The 17,112-nt window shown below is 38.7% G+C and overlaps 1 protein-coding gene and 1 pseudogene across 1 annotated transcript in view; one reads left to right on the top strand and one right to left on the bottom strand.

Moving 5' to 3' along the window:
- The window catches only part of SLC9A7 (solute carrier family 9 member A7), a 214,750-nt gene that overhangs the window by 137,185 nt on the left and 60,453 nt on the right, over nucleotides 1-17,112 (bottom strand). The window lies entirely within an intron of this gene.
- On the top strand, nucleotides 12,306-13,002 carry LOC129065245 (adenylate kinase 2, mitochondrial-like; annotated as a pseudogene).

Here is a 17,112-nt window from a genome sequence, read left to right as displayed (position 1 = left end):
GACCCTTTGAGAATGAGATACCTGTAAATTATCCTTATTTCATTTACCCCCAAAGCAGTCATCTAGTTCTGCACAGGGGTAACAATTTTTCTCACATGAACTTCTTTATATAACAGCCTCCTGTCTTCCCTGCACCCATCTCACACTCCTCAGCAGTATATCTCAACAGCATTGAAAGGATAGTAATTCTAAAATAAACATCTCTCCCTAGCTTAAAGTCTTCCAGTGACTCTTTGCAACCCATAGGACAGGAGCCTCCACTCCTCAGCAAAACACAATCTGTTGACCTCTTTCTGTTCATAAGGTCCTGAGGTTTTTCTAATGCCATCTTCGTGAATGGAGCTCTCACAAAGGACATGAAAATCCATTTAGAGTTGCTTATCTGACTAGTGAGCAGCATGCCCAGTTCACATGCTGTCCACAGTCACAGTAGGGGATCACTTCCTCAGGCAGCGTGGCCAGGCAGCCCTTACTGGACAGTCCAAGTCACCGATCAGCCAGCACCCTCTCAGTTCCATATAAATGCCAAGGCCTACCTGACTGCACCCACAGGATAAGGAACCCAAAGCTCATACATTCACAATGGCTAGCTGACTTGGATAGGCAAAATGTGGCCACAAACAGAATTTGTGTCTGTGAAACTAAATGATCTATTTAAGGCTCAAACTCAAATCCAATCAACTGGCTGCCTCCTTTAAAACAGAGTGACTATGCCTAAGCAGAGGAGTACAAAGAGATATTAACCATGAAAGGAGGAGAAATTAAACCATGCAAAAGGACATACTTTATGTTCAGAATAACAAAAAGGGACATATCACCTTTATTAAAGGTTTGGACAATATGTTAGCCACTGGAAAGCACAGCCCAAGGTGTCTTTTTCGAACACCATTAACTAGGTTTTCTGTTTCTTCCTTCCACATGCCTCTCAGTCACTCAGTCTCAAACTATGGCTTTTGTTTTCAGGGAGATGAAAAATGTGTCCCTGACCTCGAAGCACTGACACTAAGTAACACTGAACAGAACAAAGAAAGTAGTATCCTAGGATTGGTAAGAGTAATCAACTTAATGGCAACACACAATTTGTACCTCACCAGGTTATGATACAGGGAGATCTGATCATATCACTGGGGAAGAGTAGGAAGGGGCTGTAAAAGGAGACTGCCCAAAGCCATGGTAAACAGCCTAGGACAGGACTGGCTGAGAAGTTGAATGCTCCAGAGCACATGGAATTATAGGCGAAAAGATCTGAAATAAAAGAAGTGTTCTCAGGCTCTCAGAGGGCATTGGCTGGCTTTGGCTCTCAGGCTCTCTTCTTCCTTGAGGAGACCTGGATCGTGCTGTAGCTGCCTCCATTTCCTAACGGAGAAACGTATTTTGGATGGGAATAAACTGCAAACGCAGCTTAGGATCAGGCTGGCCTACAGAGAATACTCAGGTTTACTCTTCTGGTGTTCCAGAAGGGACAACCTCTGAGGCAGAAGCCTGACATTCTTCAAAATTGTGTAGCTTTTGTATCTTACCTTGTTTTGGTTTGTAAACTAACCCTATAGAAATAAGATAATTAAAACTAATGGGGAACAGATAGGAGAACTCAGGTGTTAAAGAGTTTAGCCTTAATTGATAGGCTTACATGATTAAAGCTGTAACTAGAGTTAGAGTTTAGCCTTAATTGATAGGCTTAAGTGACTAATGCATGTGAAAAGCTGTTATTCCAAAATTGTGAACTTTTTAAATAAACACTCCTTTCCTTTATCACCAAAACTTTGCCTCTGGAATTTTGCCTAGAGAGTGGCAGCAGGCAGCAAGATCCCAATTGCTGTTCAGTAACAGTTATATATTCAACAAATATTTATTGAGCAGTTTACCACATTCCAGGCACTGGGAATACAGTGGTCAACAGAGTGGCAAAAATCCTAATCTCATAGGGCTTATTTTATAGTAGGGGAAATAACATTTTAAAAACAAGATATATAAATTACATAGTACTTTCTAAGTATTAAGGAAGAAAATAAAGAAGGGAAGGAGCACAGGTGGAAGGTCCTAAAGTAGGACAGTGGTACAATATTATAGAGCAAGAAAAGAGAAGGTTTCAATGAAAAGAAACTGATAAACCATCATAAATACAGCAACTTATCTGCTTGTCTGCTTGACATTATATTCTCTGCTAGTTATTTTCCCATGTTTTTAAAAACAAAATATCCACATTTTAATTACTTAAACCAGTGGTACCCAACCTTTTTGGCACCACAGACAGGTTTTGTGGAAGACAATTTTTCCATGGATGGGGAGGGTGGCGAGGGGTGGATGGCTTCGGGATGATTCAAGCACATTACTTGCAAGCTCACCTCCTGCTGCGCAGCCTGGTTCCTAACAGGCCTGGACTAATACCAGTCTGCAACCTGAGGTTGGGGGCCCCTGACTTAAACTATCAAAAAAGCAATGTTCATCTCATCACATGACAAATATATGTTGAGATCCCACTGTATGTATAAGACTATGTAAAGCACTAAAGGGTATATACCACATATAGTGCACATTGATTCCTGTCCCCTGAGAATCCATAATCCAATTGAAGGTAAATTGTAGAAAAGAAAAAAAAAAGCATTGGGTACAGAATTCATTGATCATCCTCCTAGTTATATTACTGCAATGGGGTCTCATAGATCTCAGTGAGTCATCAGGCAGTTGAATGCTGTGTGGGCAGGAAGGTCACCTCATTATCTAGATGGGTGCTGACAATCTAGTGTAACAGGAAGGAAAATATACCATGAATAAGTTCATGGAATATGGTGATTAAGATATGAATGAGGAAAAGAACAAAGAGAAGTAAAAGAAAACACCAAAGCTTTGAACTCAGGTGGCTAATAACATGTGGATACCATTTACAGAAGTGAGAATGTCCAGTGGCAAAGCTGGCATTAAAAACAGAAGGTGCTATGTCATCACATACACTCATTTCATAGCATAGGACCTTCAGGGGGAAATGGCCCAAATGATGACAGCATTTGCTTCCAAGGAAGAGAATGGGACATATTTCTGTCCAGGGACAAAGGGAAGCCTATTTTTCAGTTGTCTTCTCCTGGAACTTTTTAATTCTGTACCATGGTGTATTATCTTATTAAAAAATAACTTTCAAAAGTAGAGAGTTTCAAGACTGTGTTGTAGAAATTACATACAGGACTTAAAATAAAGACCTGTAAAGCCAGCTATGTAAAAATGATATCTGAAACCACAGAAAATTATCAGAACAAGGAGTGGCCCTTCAGTAACTCCACATTTAAGCAAGTTGAGTGAAAGAAGGGACAACTGGGCAGACAGAAAATCCTCCTATGCGATGGGAAGAGCCTCATTCAAAAATACGTCTAAAAGTATCATGAAATGTACCTGGAATAGGGGAGCAGCAGTGAGGACCTCCATAGATTTAAAGGTAATAGGATGAAGGATTTCATCAGAGTTAGCCAGAAAATTTGACATATGTTAGATGTGATTGTCAAATTGTGGGAGTAAACCAGGGGATTAGCTATTTGTGTACTCTCAAAAGCCTGGGAATCCCCAAACCACAAGTGACCCACCTGGAATGTACCGGAGATTCATTTAGGGAAAATCCAGTCCATTCTATGGTATCATCTTGGAAAAAATACTGTGAAAAAGAGGAAGAAAAGCAAACCTCCAAAAATCAGATGGTGAGACCATCCATGTGACCACTGGCTGACGGAAAGGATAGAATGCCTTATCTGGGCCAACAGTGGGGAAGGGACAAGGCTATCCCTTACCAAGGAGATGGACCCATCAGCCTTTTCCAGTTTATATATGAACATATCATAACCAATTGCCTCTGTCCTTATCGTCCTCTCTAAGCAAACTTCTGATGACAACCCAGGGGGTCTGATGACAACCCAGGGGGTTGTCTATTTGTCCACACAGAGAAAATGCTCTGCTTTACCAAAATATACATTCTGCTAGGTTTAACAGTCAACTCTCTTATCCTAAATAAGGATAGGTTTGGGTTCTCTGAGCCTGATTAACATTAGCCTAGCTCTGAGAGTCACTGAGGCTGCTGATAATTTCAGCTTAGGGGCAAACAATGTCATTGCTAGAGTCTGGGCCAAGGTACATGCTATCTGTGTGGGTCTTGCAGCCTGCAAGCCTTCTCTGGAAACATCTGTGCCACAGGTCTTAATATCAAACTACAAAAGCATCTGTTTTCCCAGTTCTATTTCACAGCTCACTCCTGTAATGACAACTATGTCTGTGTCCTCCATGCCTGTTTTAAGGGTGACCAGATAATACCAGTATTTTCTGCTAATCTAGTCACTTCAAACAGGGGTAAAAATCATTGTTAAAAGCCACCAGAAAGCAGCTTGGCATAAAGCAATCACAAAAATCTCAAACATACAGACCCTTCATCATTCATTACTGAATTAACTGTCCTACTCGAACGTGGTTGACTGAGCAATACACACAGAAGAGAATCCCTATGGTTTAGTGCATAGAGAAAGAACAGGCTGTATTCTTTCCCTTCCGGTCCCATTCCCTCCCTTCTGACTCATTATAGTCTATATCCAGTCCAAGGTTTACTAAATATACATATCCAAAAATATAAAATATTCTTTTTCTGTTCTTATGTAAATAGTATCATACAGAATTAAGAAACAGGTTTAGCTGCTGGAACAAAGACCAAATAATAGTGGCTTAAACGAGACAGGAGTTTATATTTCTCTCATGTGAAGGTCAGAGCATAAATATTCCTAAGACAAAACAGTGGTCCCCCTGTCTTACTGCTCTACCATCCACAGGGTGTTGCCCTCACTATCAGGCCCACATTTCAGGGAAAGAGAGTTGAGAACAGAATAAGGGAAGGCCCTCCCCGGCCCTCCCCTCCCCTCCCCTCCCCTCCCGTCCCCTCCCCTTCCCTTCCCTTCCCTTCCCTTTCCTTTATGGGCACAGCCTCTAAACTGCACACACTACTTCCACTCACACCCTGCTGGCCAGAATCTGGTCACATGGTCATATCTGGCTGCAAGAGAGGCTAGAAAAGAATGTCTTCTTCATAGGAAAACATTTCTCCTTCTAAAATTTCATTACTGTGGAAGAATACAAAGCAGATACTGGGGGACAAGTAGCATTGTCCACCATATTTACCAGATGGATTTTGCTGCATCTCCCTTTTTTTCAATATTATGTTTTTGAGAGTTACCCATGTTCAAAACATAGAAGTTCATGCATGTTCATTGCTGTTCACTTGTGTGATGTACATCTTATAAGAGCTCATGTGAACGATCTGGTTTAGAACTTAGAATCTAAATTCTAAATGTAGTGTATGTAAATATAGCATATATTTACAAAATGTTGGGAAATGTGAAATTAGTTAAATGGTAAACTGTATGGATCAGCCTCAGTTACAGTCTGATTGTTTTATAAAGCTTTACAGCACCCTACAGCAAGCAAGCCAATTAAAATAGAAACCAGTAATACTAAACTATAAAAAGGAGGAATTAAATGTTTCTCCTCAACTTTCTGTTACTGTAGTCAAGCATGACATGGTGTTCGGGGTTTCATGACAACTGAAACAAAAAGAAAACATTGTGTGCCATTTGACTTGCATCATTTTGATAAAAGGAAATAAACCGGTTAAGAGAAATAAATTTTTGCTTAATCCTAATTATAAAACAAATCTGTCACATGAGCCCTTACCAAGGTTCAATTAGCAAGAAAGGATAACATCTTTAACAACCAGTTATACAGAAAATGTGCAAGGCTTCTCCAATAGAATGTTTACTTGGTTGACCCTTAACAAGTAGAGAATTTAATATTAAAAATTTATGTGCAGCCCTGGCTGGTGTAGCTCAGTGGATTGAGTGTCGGTCTGCAAATTGAAAGGTTGCAAGGTTTGATTCCCAGTCAGAGCATATTGCTGGGTTGCGGATTTGATCCCTGGTCAGGGCACATACAAGAGGCAACTGCTCGATGTTTCTCTTGTACATCGATGTTTATCTCCCCCTCTTTCTCCCTCCCTTCTCTTTTCTCTAAAAATAAATACACAAAATCTTTTAAAAAATTCATGTGTAGAGGGTCATATTAATGTTCCAGGTTCATGTCAACATGGGATTCCTCCCATGAAGGGAACATCCATGAGGACCTGACCATTCAGGAAAGACCAATTCTCCCTCAGTGCCCAGTGGCTTCCTTTTGGTGTGGTACTTTTGGAAGCCATATTATTAGTGACACTGGTATAATAAGGGAATTTTTCTCTTTCCTGTAATTAACTCAAGTTTTCAAACCATTTTGAAGAAGTGAAAAGTTACTGGTTATTTCTGTGGGTATTTTTCATGACTGTGAAATATCCAAATATAGTATCTTCCTTTTCATTTTTACTCATATTCAGTAGCTATTTTTTCTAAAACACAGCTTAAATACACTACCCCAATGTTCTTTGCTTCTTCCTATTAGTCTAAGTAATTTGCCCCAAACATAAAAGGTACATTTTAGTATGTTAAGAGATAATAGTTTCAAATCAATCAGTGCAGGATAAGAAATACTTATTGAATATCCACTTTGTACAAAGGGTTTTACTTACAACATTATCTCTTAAACATTATGTGGTAGGGATTATTAACACTATCCTATAGTTAAGAAAGCTAGATCTTCTAATAACTTGCCCAAGATCACAAAACTGGTCTGGCCACATAAACTGAGAACCAGGATTCAAATTAATATACTTCAATTCCAAAACCAGAGTTCTTTCTGCTATTTCCTGATGCCTCCCTGGTGACAAGTGAATTATAGGTAAAATTTTGCTCATCTTTATAAGTAATGTATGTGCCAATTGCATAGAACCCCTAAAACTCACCTCAACATAGTCTACTCTCTATAATCTGGCCATAATGAATGTCCCCCGATCTTATTTCATAGTATGCTGTACAAGGTCCTACCTCCTCAATCTGATCTGAAAGGTTTCGTCATTGCCTTTACCATTATGGACCACACACTCATTCAACAAATATTTTTTTGAGCTCCTACTATATCCCAGGCACCGTTCTAGTCTTTGGGGATATAGATCAGTGAATAAAACAAATGGAAATTCCTACTCTCATGGAACTCATTTACATTCTACTAGAGGGAGAAATACAAGAAAAAAATAAGTAAATAACATACATAAAGAATGTGGTAAGTGCTATGGCAAAAAAATAAAGCAGAGAAAGGGTTAAAGAGAGTAATGCGGGGCTGTAAGATTGTAATTTTAGAAAGAACCAATAGAAATGCTTGAACACAAAAATGTGATCTTAGAATTTTATTTTATTTTTAAGTTCAACAGAAGACTGGACACAGTTGGAGAGAGAATTGGCAAGTTGAAGGAGATTCATTCATCAAGCGAATTATTAATTGAGCATCTACAATATATCAGACACTGTGGTAGATGCAATTACTCCACCTTTTACCGTCACAAAATTTTTCACTTGGATTACATTTCCAGGTTTAATCTACTTTCTTCTCATCCTCTACCTATCATCAAAGAGTCAATTGAGATAAAATTATTTAATATTATCTCAAAATTATTGTCAATAACAACAGTCTAATTTTTAAAGTTTAATTGTATATTATTCCAGGTGCATCATGGACTAAACTTATTTGGGGAATGGTTGGAGATTAACCACAGTATAAATTATTTCCAGGTTCTCTTTTTGTCAAAGTATTAATTTCAAGGAGTTAAAAACAAGATTTTCATAAAAATAAATAGTAAGCAAATGTCAAAGATATTTAACTGCTTCATTGAGAACAAGCAGAATGTTCTTAAGTTGGCTTCAAGAACAAAAGGAGACACCAGTAAATATAGTCAATGGAAGAAAGAACACTGGAAAAAGATTGCTAAGTTATATTTTAAAGTACAGATTTCTACGTCTGAATGCCTGTGCAGTCCCCTCCAAATTCATATGTTGAAATCCTAACCCTCAAAGCTGATGGTATAGGAGATGGGGCTTTTGGGAGGTGCTTAAGTCCTCCCCAAAATACAATCTTCATGAATCAGATTAGTCCTTTATAAAAGAGGTTCCAGAGAGATCCCTAGCCCCTTCTTCCATGTGAGGATACAACAAAAACAAAAATGTAATTTGACTGAAGAGTTTGTTCTCTGTAATGGCTCAAGTGCAGTTAGCGCCTGGAAATGGTCACAATATTTTAATAACTATGTTATTATCCATTGCTCCTAAAATTAAAATATGAATCTAGTGACATAAGGTTAAATTCTGGATCTGATCAAAATTTTGTGACGGTGCCATCATCCTTGGCTAGTTAAGAATGAGCCACTGTGGCTCAGCTAGTTGGTCATCATACTGCAAAGCAAAAGGTCACCAATTCGATTCCCAATCAAGGCACATACTTGGGTTGCAGGTTAGGTCCCCGAACAGGGCGTGTAGGAGAGGCAACCAATCGATGTTTCTCACATCAATGTTTCTCTCCTCTCTTTCCCCCCCTCCCTCTCTCTAAAAATAAATAAAATCCTTTAAAAATAAAATTTAAAAAAAAGAATGACAAATGTAACATATATTGTATTTTTCAGCCTTTAGAAGTCTTTATACACACTATTTAATCTTATTCCTGGTGAAAACCCTCTACAGTAGGCAATGGGCATATTAGTCTACTCTTGTAAATCAGGATGCTGGAATCTCGAGATAGTAAATGATCTGCTTAAGTATAAATAGGTACTGAAAGAGTGAAGCAGTGACTCAGACCCAAGACTTCAGACTCCTAAATGAGTGCTCATATGTGTAGAACTAGATGCACAATACATCTTTAAGTGGCTAACTGGGAAAGTGAATGTTTGCAGAACCTTAGAGGGCTCTGCCTTCCAATAACATCTGGTAAAGATATGCTTAGTTTTAGAGTCCTTAAGCTTATAACAAATGAAAATCAACCAAGGAAGAACTCCCTGTTGCCTGCATTACTTGATCTGCAGGTACTGAGAGCTCTGAGATGATTAAGGCAGAATCCTACTCTGTAAGATAAGTAGCTCTAGCACAGAGAAGAAGTGCTACAGTAGAGGCAAATGCTAAAGGAGCACAGAAAAGTAATTACCTTTCTCTAGTATGCTTTCAAACTCCCCACTGACTTATTTGAAAAAATACTTGAAATATACAACGGTAAGAAATCTAAGCCTATATATCATGAAGGTACTCATTCTTCTGGTTCAAAATATACAGCAGCAAATTGGAGGTCTTACTGATTTACACCCAAACAGGAAGAGATGATTCTGATAATCAACAGACAAATAATCCCCAAGTGTCTTTAAAAGCCTATTTGGAGCTACTTTGATAGTAATTTGATTTTTCATTTTCCTTTTGTTTTCTGTGTAATTCCAGTTCCTTGCTGTTTTACAAAGATGAAACCACCCTGTCCTAAGGTCAGTTGGCTTCCACATAAAGGCAGAAGTCTGACCAAAAGGATAAGCGCTGCCCAGGACAAATAAAAATAAAAATACTAGGCCTGGTCCTCCATCCTGCACACCTGGTCACATGAGTTATGCCAACATGCAGTCACCAGAATAATCTAATTGCATGTCCCCAAAGAAATAATAAAATAATTGGGGAGGGGTATAATATTCTTGAACACTGAAGACAGGAGCTTTGTCATAAAAAGCAAAGTTGCAACTGCAGTGTATATTCCTGGAAAATACTCCAATGGTGCTCCAAGTCCTATAAATGGACATATATGTTATAGACTTTAATTATACAAGGGATCAAGTGAATACAAATCCCAGGTAGTACCACAAACATTGCCCTAATACTTCTTTTGGTAATTTCTATTATGTTTGGGTAATAAAGTGTTAAAGTCATTAAGAAAAAATACTGTTCAAGGAAGTCTAATTAGTCCTTTCCTTAAATATCCTAATAAATACTGAAATAGGGTCATCCAAAAATGAGTTAAAGTAAAAATATAAATCCAGTCAGGACATCAGTGGACACAGTAATAAAAAGGACAGAAGAAAAGCCATAACCAATCAAAAAATTATCTGAAGAAAACCATACAAAATAAGCTTAAAATTTTGCACTTTTGAAATGCAAAACAAGAGCAAAATAGGAAACATGAGACTAAATGTGAGTTTCCTATTCTACCTTAAGGCTTGATACAAAAGCAAAAACAAACAAACAAACAAAAAACTTAATTTGTTGTTCCTGTGCTCTAAGAATTCGTGTCAGAGTTTTTGTGGAAATTAGGAGGGGAACCACTCTGATCAACAATAACCTTACAATAACCTTGACATTTTTCTACAAAATGCCAAGGCATTCCACAATATAAGTGGCCCCCAGAGAATACTAAAGACATAATGTTAGTTTGGTTTTATAAGGGCAGTTCTGGGGGTGGAATATTGGAGGGCAAAATAATATAGTCCAATCTGTCATTTCCTGTTGCTTCTGACTGAAATTTTTTTTGAAGAATTAATAATATATTCTTTAAGAACATTTCTCAAATACCAAAATTTTCAGCTGAGTTTCTGACAGGATCCAGATAAATGTCCATGTGCTTAAGGTCATTATTGAGGACCTCAATAAGATGGCAATTTAAAAGCTCTATAAACTACAGTTCCAGGTGTATTGGTAAAAGATATTTATTATAAACAATCAAAGTTCCTGATATGTATATTCTTGCCTGCTGAAGAAAAGTTCTAAAATCACAAACAAGAGTTTCCTCAGAAAGTACTTGAGCAGTTACTTGATTCAAGCACAAAAATATGGTACCACTGAGTAGGCACCTTATCACCCCCACATCTTATCCTTTCCCAGTCCTGACAACTGTGTTGATTATCTTTGTGATCTGATTTGAAGATAAAATTTAACTTCGAGTTGATTGTACAAAATTCCAGGAAATTTTTATCCCTAATAAAGTTTAATATAATAGTCTGCTTAGATTAACAGCTCTAATAGATAAGGCTCTTTCTACTTCTAAAATTAAGTCATTAATGAGAATCACTAGAGACTTTATTAACCATCTCCACAATGGTAGAGAACACACAAGATGTGTCTCCACTTTATCAATTTAATCATCTGCGAGAAGAGTGAAATTTTCAAAGATGCAATAGTTCATTTCAGTCGTGTTAATCTGGATAGAAATCAAAACTTCAAGAGCATAAGAGACTGAGAGAAATGGCACATCCCTCAGCCTCTGGTTTTTCTGGCTTCCAAAGCTAGTAGCAAATGATTCTCTTTTTAAAAATTCATCCATTAAGTTTCCAATAAATAAATAAGTTTGCTTTGAAATTCAGCTTCCTATAGGGACATTGTCAGATGCTGCACTGTTTTAAATTAGTGTAATTATCACAACACAGCCTGGCTTCTGAAGTAAAGGCCCAGGACTGAGAAAAGACCCTCCCTCCATGCTTCCCGACCAAACCACTGAAGACTATGAAGACTCTTGTGCAACTAATCTTTGAGCAATCATGACCCAAGCAATCAAGGACCATGCTTTTACAGACTTTACAGTCCAGTGCAGATAGGGAAGAGTAACTATAAATAAGTAAACAAAAAGAAGAGATGATCATACTCATATATTCTGGTAAATGCAGTTGGTGAAGGCAGTTGGTAACATTCATCAGCAAAAGGCATTTTTTTTTACACTTTGCTTCCTACATCCTTAATTAACATACAACTTCTTAGTTTGAACTATTAATCGTGCAAACACTAGAATAAACATGGGTTTCCTATTCTAGTCTAAGTGTTGATAAACCAAAAATCTATTTTCATGATCCAGTGCTGTAAGAAAAATTTGTCTTTGTTTTTTTTTGTTGGCAGTGGTGACGCCTGAATACCAGGGAAAACCACAGCTTTAATTTTACTTCTATTCAAAATGCAAAAGTGTTCCACACATCAGTAGCCTATGAGTATGGTTTTCAAAATAAACATAAAGCCTTAACTTAGAGTTTCATTATGATTTAGAATTGTCACTGCCTTAATGTCTAACCATTTCTCTTCTTAATAAGGGGAAAATATCACTTTGTTTATAGCTTTTGTAAACATGAATGCAGTGATCTATGGCTTTTTGAAAAAACGCTTTGTTTCTGTGACAATGTTTGTTAATCTAATAGAGATATTTGCAGAAAAAATGGAGCACAATAGCTTTTCCTGTATGACAACTGTTTCCTCCCTAAATCATAGTTACTTGAATTATTCTAAGATTTGTAAACACTAAATTTCAGTGAAGCAAGAGTTTTATCAACCCCATTTATGATGTTTAATTTAAGTAGTACACATAAAGAATTGCAGCATTAAAGAAAGTAATCAAATAAGATATGAATGTGAGAGGGATCGGGGGCCATGGCTCCCAATGTGCCCACAGCTGAACCTCCTCCAGAGAATTCTAAAGGCATCAGGGCCATGCTGCTGGGGCTTCCCAGGGCCAGCAAGGGTACCCAGGCACCCAAGTTGGCCAAATACTTATGTCTGCCATCTCGCTATTGAGGAACCTCTGAGGGCCATGGTAGCTTCTGGCTCAGAGCTGGGAAAAAGCTAAAGGCAACTATGGATGCCAGGAAACTGGTGAGCAATGAAATGGTAGTGGAACTTATTGAAAATTTGGACACCTTTCCATGCAAAGATGTTTTTTTTCTAGATGGCTTCCCTCAGACTGTGAGGCAGGCAGAAATGCTTGATGACCTCAGGGAAAAAAGGATAGAGAAGCTTGATTCTGCAATTGAATTTCACATCCCAGACTCTCTGCTAATCCATATAATCACAGGAAGGATGATTCAATCCCTGAGTGCCCATTCCTCCCAAGAAGAGTTTAAACTCCCAAAGGAGCCCATGAAAGATGACATCTCTGGGGAACTCTTGGTCCACCTCAGATGTTAATGAGAAGGCCTTGAAAATCTGCCTGGAGGTCTACCACACTCAGACCACCCTGTTGTTGGAGTACTACAGGAAATGAGGGATTCACTCTGCCACTGACACATCCCAGACTGTTGAGCTTGTGTTTGCAAAAATCCTACCAAACTTCTCCAAAGCCAAATCCTAGCAACGGAAGGCCAGGCGAGACTACACCACTGCTCATAACTCCAATGCATGATCTCTGCTCTTAGGTGCTGGGCAGAGGGGAGGGGTGGTCAAGGTAAAGATGGGGAGTAAAGAGTAGTGAGGGGCTCAAAAAAATATTGGGAGAACAATAGTGTTGTAGTGATGACATTTATTTTACATACAGGAGTCTTAAAAAGTATGAACAATTAATTTTAAAAAAACTAGGTAGATATACAGACGGCCTTAAACAGCCCAGAGCCTGGAAGCGCTCGTGAGTGGTTGGCGGGTGCGCATGCGGGCTAGAGCCCAGGCTGGCCGGTGGCTGCCTGCGCAGGCCGGAGCCAGGGCGGGCTGGCAGGTACCTGCACCAACCGGAGAGGCTTGAGTGAGCCGGCGGGCGAGTCCAGAGCGGTCCGCAGAAATAGCGGTTCCCTGACATAAGGGGTGACAGAGCTGCCCAGACACCCTCGAGGAGAGACTGGAGAAAGAGGCGTTGGGGAGAGAACTGGAGGTATAACCCGTGAGTCCCGGTGCTGAATCCTCCCCCAGTTCACTTTCTGCATCTTACTCGGGCGGATTACTCCCCTGAGTGACAGCAGCCTATAAGGACACGATAGGCCTGCCATCAGGAGGCACTACTCCGCCCTGTGGTACCTAAGCCTGATGAGGACAGAGTGACCAGATTGACAATTACAGGAGACAGACACAGACAGTAGACTCCTGGAAGGCTCAAACAAATGACCCAAGGTCAGATAAGGTCAACAACTGACATCATCAGAGGCAGATCCAGAAAGAAAAGAAAAAATAAATAAAAAGACTCACCTACTGTCATAGAGGTTTAATCTACAAAGTCAGGAAATCTAGATGGATCAATTGAAGCAAAAGCAAAATAAAACAAAACAAAAGACTCTCACAAATAATGGGAAGAAAAAGAAGTTTCCCACCAATGACGGGAAATGAGGAAGCCTCCCAGACAGAACTAAATGAAATAGAGGCAAGGGAACTATCAGATATTAAATTCAAAACAATAGTTCTAAGGAAGCTCAATGAGCTCAGCCAGCTCAAAGAAAACTATGAGAAACTATCAGAAACTTACGGCAAACTATATCAACCTGGAAAAGGACAGAGAAACTATCAAGAAGAGACAAGAGGATATGAAGATTACCATTTCTGAACTGAAGAACACAGTAGAAGGAATCAAAAGGAGGCTAGATGAAGCAGAATATCGAATTAGCAAGCTGGAGGACAAGGTAGAAAAAAGCTCCCAGAAAGAACAAGAAATGGAAAAAAGATTAAAAAAGATGAAGAGGCATTAAGGGAAATGCAAGACAACCTGAAACACAATAATAACCACAATATAAGGATACCAGAAGGAGAAGAAGAAGACCAAGGGATAGAGAACCTGTTTGAAAAAGTAATGATAAAAAATTTCCCCAATTTGAGGAGAGAAAACGTCTCATGGATCCAGGAAGCACAGAGGACCCCATTCAAGAGGAACCCAATGAGGCCCACTCCAAGACACATCATCATTAAAATGGCAACTTTCAAAGACAAAGAGAGAATCCACAAGGCAGCAAGGGAGAAGGAGAAAGTAATATACAAGGGGGCCCCAATACACCTAGGAGGTGACTTCTCAACAGAAACACTACAAGCCAGAAGGGAATGGCAAGAAATATATGAAGTCATGAAAGGCAAGGGCCTACAACCAAGGCTGCTCTACCCAGCAAGGCTCTCAATTAAAATAGAAGGGGAAATAAGGAGTTTCCCAGACAAAAAAAGGCTAAAAGAATACATCTCTACCAATCCAGAACTCCATATATGCTAAAGGGACTGGTTTAAGAAGATGAAGGAAAAGACTGAGAAAGAGAAAAACACAGGTACAAAGGGAAAAAATAAATGTTTATATCAGTAATAACTCTCAATGTAAATGGACTAAATGCCCCAATCAAAAGACACAGGATAGATGAATGGATAAGAAAACAGGACCCACACATATGCTGCCTACATGAGACCCACCTCAGAATAAAAGACCTACACAGATTGAAAATAAAGGGATGGAAAAAAACATTCCAGGCAAATGGGCAAGAAAAGAAAGCAGGGGTAGCAATACTTACTTATATCAGACAAAATAGATTTCAAAACAAAGGCCATAAAAAGAGACCCAGAGGGACAATTTATACTACTTGAAGAATCAATCAAGAAGACATAAACACTGTACTTATATGCACCCAACATAGGAGCACCCAAATATATAAGGAAAATCTTGGACAACTTCAAAAAAGATATAGAGAGCAACACACTGATAGTAGGGGATTTTAAAACCCTCTTATCAAAAATGGAAAGATCGTCCAAACAAAACATCAACAAGGATATTGTGGAGCTGAATGACGCATTAAATCAAATGGGCTTAACTGACATGTATAGAGAACCTTACATCCCAAAGAAGCGAAATACACATACTTTTCAAATGCACATGGAAGTTTTTCAAAGATACACCACATGATAGGACACAAAGCAAGCCTCGGTAAATTCAGGAAAATTGAAATAATACCAAGCATTTTCTCGGACCACAAGGGCTTGAGGCTGGAGATCAACCTCAAAGAGAAACCTCAAAAATTTGCAAACTCCTGGAGACTGGACATTACACTATTAAACAATGAATGGGTCAATAATGAGATAAGAGAAGAAATAAAAAAAATTCTGGAAACAACTGAAAATGAACACACAACAGTCCAAAACCTATGGGACACAGCAAAGGCAGTGCTGAGAGGGAAGTTCGTAGCAATAGAAGCCTACCTAAAAAAGATAGAAACATTTCAAATAAAAGACCTAACCCTCCAACTTCAAGAACTGGAGAAACCACAACAAATAAATCCCAGAGCAAGCAGAAAGAAGGAAATAATCAAGATCAGAGCAGAACTAAATGACTTAGAGACGAAAAGAACAATTCAAAGGATTAACCAATCCAGGAGCTGGTTCTTTGAAAAGATACATAAAATTGACAAGCCTTAAGCAAACTCATCAAGGAAAAAAGGGAGAGGACCCAAATAAATAATATCAGAAATGAAAGAGGAGAAACAACAACTGATACCACAGAAATACAAAGGATTGTAAGAAACTACTATGAACAATTATATGCAAAGAGACTTGAAAATCTTGATGAAATGAACAAATTTCTAGAAAAGTAAAACCTTCCAATACCAAAGGAGGAAGAAGCAGAAAGCTCGAACAGACCGATAACAGCTGGGGAAAGTGAAGCGGTAATCAAGAAACTCCCAGCACACAAAAGCCCAGGGCCGGATGGTTTCACAGGAGACTTTTACAAAACATTTAAGGAAGAGCTAACTCCTGTTCTTCTCCAACACTTCTGAAAAATGCAAGAGAAGGGAAGACTCCCAGGCTCTTTTTATGAGGCCAGCATCACCCTAATCCGAAAACCAGATAAAAACCCTGCAAAGAAAGAAAACTACAGGCCAATTTCGCTGATGAATATAGATGCTAAAATCCTCAACGAAATATTGGCAAACCACATCCAGCAATACATTAAAAAGATTATCCACCGTGATCAAGTGGGATTCATCCCAGGGATTCGGGATGGTACAATATACGCAAATCAATAAACATAATACATCACATAAACAAAATGATATACAAAAATGACATGATCATCTCGATAGATGCAGAAAAAGCATTCAGTAAGGTACAGCACCCTTTTATGATCAAAACACTCAGCAAAATGGGAATAAATGGGAATTTCCTCAACATAATAAAGGCCATATATGAAAAACCTACAGCCAACATCATACTCAATGGGTAAAAACTAAAAGCTTTCCCACTAAGATCAGAAACACAACATGGATGTCCGCTTTCACCACTTCTCTTCAACATAGTATTGGAAGTCCTAGCCACAGCACTAAGACAAGACAAAAAAAAAGGCATCCAAATAGGAAAGGAGGAAATAAAACTATCATTGTTTGCAGATGACATGATAGTGTACATAGAAACCCCTGTAGATTCCACCAAAAAACTCCTCAACCTAATAAGTGAATTTGGCAAAACAGCAGAATACAAAGTCAATATTCAGAATTCAAAGGCATTTTTGAACACCAGC

The sequence above is a fragment of the Pteronotus mesoamericanus genome, unplaced genomic scaffold (genome assembly GCF_021234165.1).
Source record: "Pteronotus mesoamericanus isolate MK-2021 breed Mesoamerican mustached bat unplaced genomic scaffold, CSHL_Meso_final contig_173, whole genome shotgun sequence".
Classification (NCBI taxonomy): Eukaryota; Metazoa; Chordata; class Mammalia; order Chiroptera; family Mormoopidae; genus Pteronotus; species Pteronotus mesoamericanus.
Note: the sequence above shows the minus strand (reverse complement) of the source record. Positions and strands in the feature narration are given on the sequence as shown.